The 6,688-nt window shown below is 37.6% G+C and overlaps 2 protein-coding genes across 2 annotated transcripts in view; both read right to left on the bottom strand.

Annotated features, from left to right (window-relative positions):
- LOC118336472 overlaps window positions 1–6,688 on the bottom strand; it is a 744,338-nt gene that overhangs the window by 77,290 nt on the left and 660,360 nt on the right. The window lies entirely within an intron of this gene.
- Window positions 1–6,688, bottom strand: part of LOC118336553 (atrial natriuretic peptide receptor 1-like) — a gene marked incomplete in the record, with an annotated part of 74,392 nt that overhangs the window by 33,559 nt on the left and 34,145 nt on the right.

Raw genomic sequence — 6,688 nt, 5'->3', positions numbered from 1 at the left:
TCACACAGGACCTGGTATTCCAGATAAACAGTAAAATGTTTTTGTGAATAGATTTGAGGAGAGAAATAGTCAACAACAGAATCTGGATCCATATAGTATTTCCCTGACAGATGAACGGACAGAAGGACTGAGACCGACTCAAAGTCCCTCAGTTGACCCGTTTCCAGCAGAATTGTCCAAAAATCTGACACACAGTCTATTATTACCATGTCAAACACAGATATTTTAATTTCAGCAGTGAACTGTAACATCTCGCTCTGACTGTGCCAGGCGGGGAACCTTCTGCATGAACCAACAGCCTGAATCAGATTCAGTCTGGGTCTGTTTGAGTTTCACATTTCTCCATTTTAAAAACTTCCCAGAGAAGTCCGGCCAGAGTCACTTAACAGGAGGCTAGTTTAGCTGCAGGCTAACCAGCTAACAGCAGCAGCTAGTTAGCGGCTAAAGGCCATTTTGTATCAGGAAACTCTGTAAATCACTGAAAGTTAAAGCAAAGCAGTCCGAGGACATCAGTGGAAAGAGCAGAAACCATTTTCATAAAATACCATCTACTTTCACCAAAATCACCGAATACAGTTAGAAAAGTAATTTTTCCAACCTAATTCTTCTCATTTGTGGGCTGATAAACAGTAAAATCAATTAAATTCAGTGCCTGGTATCTGTCATATAGCTTTGATGCCGTCGAGAGCACACCGGTAAAAGGACTAAGCGGTGCTCACCATCACCCGGTGCAGGCTGCATGAAGGGCCTGTATCAGATAAAAAATTATGTTTTTGAAGAGTGAATAATACAAAGATACAAAGATATAGTGGAGTTTCAGATGAAGAATATAGAGCTAGAAAAGAGCAAAATAGGTCCCCTTTAAAACATTCAGTATTGAATCATGGGTGAGGAAGTTAGGGGGTCAAAGGTCGCAGCAGCTTGACAGCAGATGCATGAAACTGTGAGATGATGGACGAGGAGGGAAGAAGATCCAGGGAGAGATGAAGGAAATATTCTTTAACAAAACATGTTGCATGATACTGTATCTCTCCTCCTTACTAACACTTTTATTATGTAAGAGCAAAACAGGCCAAAAGATGTGCAATAAAGGTCGAACAAATTGACGTAAATCATTCTTTAAACAGCGCTATAGAGCGGATGAGAGCGGGGCAGGGACGTGATATGGTTGATATCATCTGGTTTGTGTTTTATGAATCAAATCGTGATGGATGACGCTTTAATCCAGCTCCCCTTTCTTCTCTACGTCAGTATTTCCTGACAGCGGAGGGGTTTGGGTGGAGGTCAGAAGGCAGTGACTGTGAAGATAAACTGATACGTTTTGAGGTAAAAATTATGCATGAATCTCTGCAGAACTCTTTACTGTAACGAGACACAGAGCTCTGCACGGGAAACCAAATGATCCTGCGTCAATGAAACACTTTTAATGCCTCACTGATGCAAAAAAAGGATTCAGAACTGTAAAATGTCCAGTTTACAGTATAATCTTTGGCATAAATAACTTATTAGGTCTTCGAAAACTAAACTACAACAATACAAGCTTTGAATTTATATTAAATAAAAGTTTATTGTATCATTAACATTCATTGTAATTACGTACGTTTGTCAGGACTCAACATCCAACTTATTTAAAGGTCCAGTGTGTAACATTAAGGAGGATCTATTGTCAGAAATGAAATATAATATTAATAGGTATGTTGGGTCATACGTTTTAGATGTTAAACTAAAGAAACCACAAAACATTCACAGTTGAGAAGCTGAAATCACAGAATTTGTCCATTTATTTCTTGAAAAACGACTCAAAACGATGATATAATAGTTAAAATGGTTGCAGCTCTAGTGTGTAACTCCTCAACACGTTTCCTGCTACCTTCAGGAGTCTGCAGACATTTAATGACCTGAAGTGGAAACCAGCTGTGGACACCAGATGCTGTAAGAATTGATCATATTCACTGATAGATCAATGAGGTTCCTGCTTTCACTGCATTAAATGTTCACACTGGATGGCGAATTAAAGGCATCTACTGGCAATGGCTGTTTAATTAAATTACTTTATTTAGATTTAATTTCCTTAGTTTGCTCACTCAGTCGGAGTGCCGATTGGTCGTCACGCCACCACACAAATAGGCCCTAGATGCCTTTTAAAGCATCAGATCAGTGTTTGCAGCTTCCTGTCTAGCTGTGAATCATTTTACAAACCCTTACACCTTCTCTCTTGTAGACAAATGAGTCTTTATTTCCTGCTGAGCTGATATCAGAGCAGAACATACTGTACATTCTTGAAAGGTTGCACAGAAAACTGGCATTAGCTGAGGGTGCAGCGTTACAGATATGAGCTTCCAGATAAGCTCTCTAAAGAGGGAAATACAACACAATAAGAGCAACAGAAGCCAACGACAAGAGAGGGCTGAATGGGAGGTTCAAGGTCCACATTTATCAAGTTAGAGTAAAGTTAGACTGAAAGAGGGACTGAAAGGGTTTGTTAAATACAGACCCAGATTGTTGAAGTAAAATAAAGGTTATATCGAATGATTGTTACTTAATATTAGTGTTTATTTTGGTTGCATCCAAATCTAATCACCTCCACCTTTCTTCTGTCAACAGAATGTATTATACTGTACCTTATGAATTTAAAACACTACATCTATGGAGGGCCCCAAGTGCCACAAATCAAAGATTATTAAATAACTTCATATGAAATGTATGTATTTATTTATTTCCAAGGGACAATAAACATAAATAAACATAACATTGCAGTTTACTTCAATGTAAATGTGCCACAGTACGCTAATAAGCTAATATTTATGTGTAATTAAATGCACCAGAATTAATATTAAAATAAATGTAGACATTAATTTAATTTAGAAAATATTACATAAATTAATGATTCTGTTTTAATTAACTTGTGTATTTATTTACCTTTGTATTAAATTAGCCTATTTATTTACTTTACAATTTACAAACTTTAGAAATGAATCAACTAATTAATTAAATGGAAAATTAAATGGGAAAGTAAATAAACATGGGAATTAATACAATAAATACTGAATCAAATTAAAACAGAAATATTTTATTTTATACATTAATGAATGTCTACATTTTAAAAACAATATTATTTTGGTGCATTTAATGGAATATTAATGTATTTGAGTTATTTCTAGTTTTGAGGAATAAAACAAAGTCATTTTTTAAATGGTCAATAAAATATATATTAATGTAACACATTAGAGCAGAATATAATAGTATATTCAAATATTAAACACTGTTTCGTCAGTTTTATAAAGAGATAACAGAGAGACACAAACAGGAGCCATCACGCATAATATATATATATATGTATATATAGAATACACCTACAAAAACAACATTATATATGTATATATATTTAATATATGTATATATATACACATACACACACATTATATATTATAGCAGGTATACATATATATATATAGCGTTAATACTGATAGGTATAGTATTATACAGTATTAACCCCAAAGCAGTTTGCAAGTAACCACATTAGAGCTCACAACATATATGTTTTCTGAATATAACTTAAGTCCACAACGAAGCCGATGATACTACAAAATCCTTTATCTGGTTATTTATTTCTAAACATACTTGTTGTTCCGTCCAAGGTTTATTTATAAAAAGACGGATACCAATGACAATATGAAGACAACAATATACAAAGGGTGAAAAAAGCCCAATCACACATTGTAAATAGTTTTAAAAGATGTGAATAAAAATAAGTAAGATATAAAATATGTAGCCCATAGTATGTAAATATCACCTTATATATTATTTTGTCCTTTACAGTAGCTTACTATACAACAACCATCTTTCAAAAACTTAAAACATGTTCTAAGAACCGACACACATTACAGAGGGTTCGGTATTAAGCCGTGAGGCGTCATGGGTTTTCGGGTTTTATTTGGGAGGTTATGGGGGTGTGCTGAGGACGCTATCTTATACATTCATAACTAACGACCTTTGAGAAAAAAACAACAATTTGCCTAATACTTATTTCTGAACTAGCTTAAGGAGAAGCAGCGTGTACTATTTCACAGTAGAGCCAATGCAAGTGAGTGGAAAAACTTATTTTTGTTATGTAATTTATTATATATTTATATTCTATTATTAAATCTCTCTTAGCAATTTACTAACACAATTTATTGAGCTTTCTTGTCTCTTACCATCAATGTGAGTCCATTGATTTAGTATTTTGTTTAATTACAGTGACTGCCTAAAGTAGATAACAGGCCAACCTCGAAGCCTTGTCAGTTGCTGCAGCTAACTCCTGGCCAGTCAGAGGTTGATGACAGTCATCTTGTCCCTTGTAATAGTCTCACAAGGGTTAATCAACATAATAGTTAACAATTTTTTGCACAAATGCACCAATTAGTAACGAATGTCATTGAAAACATATAAAACGATATTGTGGCAATGTATATTTTGACTCAAGTTTAGTGAGGACTCCATCAATATCAGCTTCCTGCTGTGTAGAAAAGACCAGAGTAGGGTCAGAAAGAGAAAGAAAGCGGCCACCAGACGACACGAGAAGACATCTCATGCAGAATAACACCAGAAGTAGACGCTCTCATGGCAAGGTTATCACAAGATCGGAATTTAACTTGTCAGGGAGTAACAGGTGCGCGCCGAGGGAGTAGATCGGCTCTGAGGACACTGTTTTCATTTCCGAGGTACAGGTGGGGTCAAACAATCCCTTCGGATGGGATAATAGACGTGGGTAAATGAAGGCAGCTTTCTTCATGGCTTCATGGTTAAACCCCATTTTCAGCTAAGACCTATTAGGAGCTAACAAACACTTAACCAGCTGCACACCTATACAATGACAGCGAGGTATGCTGGACAGCACAAATACGAGCAGGTGGAGGTGTCTCCGTGAGAAAGGCAGAGGGAAGGAAATACCTTTGGAATATCACCATCTGTTTGACAAGACATCCACAACCTGGGCTGGCTGCCTCTATACTCACGGACAAACGAAAGAACCAACAACAGAAGTATATTGAACACATGACTATGTATGATATAATAACATCGAAGGAACAGCTCAGCAGACAACCGACAGTTGAGTGACGATGTAATAATAGTAACATACCCGTCGTAGGGAGGCAGGTTGACGCTAGGAGGAATAGGCGAGAGACATCCAGCTAGCGACATACGTAGCCTAGATACTGAATGAACTAGCAGCTGCAGACAAGCTAACGTCGCAAAAGCTGAAGACATGCTAAGTTACTTATTCTGAAGACTAGCTTGTTATGAAATGACCCAGAATGGGCGTAGAGTATGACAAAAATGTGCAAAGCAGACACTAACATCCAGCGAGAGACATGACCATATTAACATACCATAAAAAAAGACGAGGACTAAATTAGGCTCTACCAGCAAGTTGCAGTAGTCAACCAAGTATTTCTCATCTGCTCATCCAGCACACTGAATGCACCAACTCGCGACACACTACACATCCTACGAGGTAGCCATTCGACATAAAAGTCGAAAGATCCAAATTTTTGCTGGGTAATAGTCGGACTGGAGAGCGAGGAGGTGATATCAGGATTATGTTTTATTTGGTTTTTAAAGCAACGTCTGTCACAACGGATTATCTGGCTCTAGATATATTAGCCAGGAGAATTAACAGAGATTATTTTGTTTATCCTGACATTAGAGAGGTCTGAGATCATTATAAAACCCTCAGAATGGTGCCAGGATGATATAGATGCATGGGTAATAGGGAAGAGAGATCTCGACCATAGAGAGCCACAAACCTAGACTACAATCTGACTATACATAGCAATTTACCATAGCTTTGGTCTATGTTAGCACAAAAGACATGTACTCACCCCTCTGACGTTTATACAGCTTAAAATCCTGTCGGACCACTATTAAAGGTATTATTAAGAGTGAGTCTAAGAGGTAAAATAACACAAGCTTATTCGGGTTTTTACAGCGGAGGGAAATTTAGCTCAAGATGATTCTAACCTGCCTATCACAGAGCAGGCAAAGTTACAGAAAGCCAATACCGCTAAATTACTAGGCATAACACAGGGAGGCGCGCGAGGACTTAGCTAAACCATAATGTAATGAAGGCTTGGATGTGAACAAACCGACTGTTCCGCAATGGCTGAGGTACCTACCGAGGATCGAATCTTCTACTATCGTACACTACACCACATACTCGTGATATAGTTGTGCTCTATACCACGTGGGGGACGGCGGTAGGGGAAAGGTTATACTTTGTCCAAGCATAACCATGTTTGGACAATTTCCACTTATCTATGACACACAGGTTTAGACGAACGTGTGAGAGACAGAGAGACTTTTCCCACTTTGTGCCATTGCGGATAACAAGACATATTGCTTCAACATTAGCACCCTTTTTTTCCGCTCTAGCCTTAGGTGTGTTCCCTTTTCATCTCGTACACCCTTATTGAGTTAACTTTAAAATTACAGCTAATCACATTTGCTACAACAACAAGACATAAAACACCTATCATGCCGAAGGGGGTCCTGTTCATAGGTTTCGCCCTGTTAAAGGCAGTATTCCCTTCCCCGTCGCCAAGTGCTTGCTCATTGGTGGTAACCTGGTTGAGGGTCCTCTGTAAATGTGAAAGAGTTCGGGTCTAGACCTGCTCTCATTTGAAAAGTGTCCTGAGATAACTTCCTG

Source organism: Morone saxatilis, unplaced genomic scaffold (genome assembly GCF_004916995.1).
Source record: "Morone saxatilis isolate NCDOM2014 unplaced genomic scaffold, NCSU_SB_2.0 Contig24, whole genome shotgun sequence".
Lineage (NCBI taxonomy): Eukaryota > Metazoa > Chordata > Actinopteri > Moronidae > Morone > Morone saxatilis.
The sequence above is the reverse complement of the archived record's forward strand: the minus strand, read 5'-3'. Positions and strand labels throughout refer to the sequence as shown.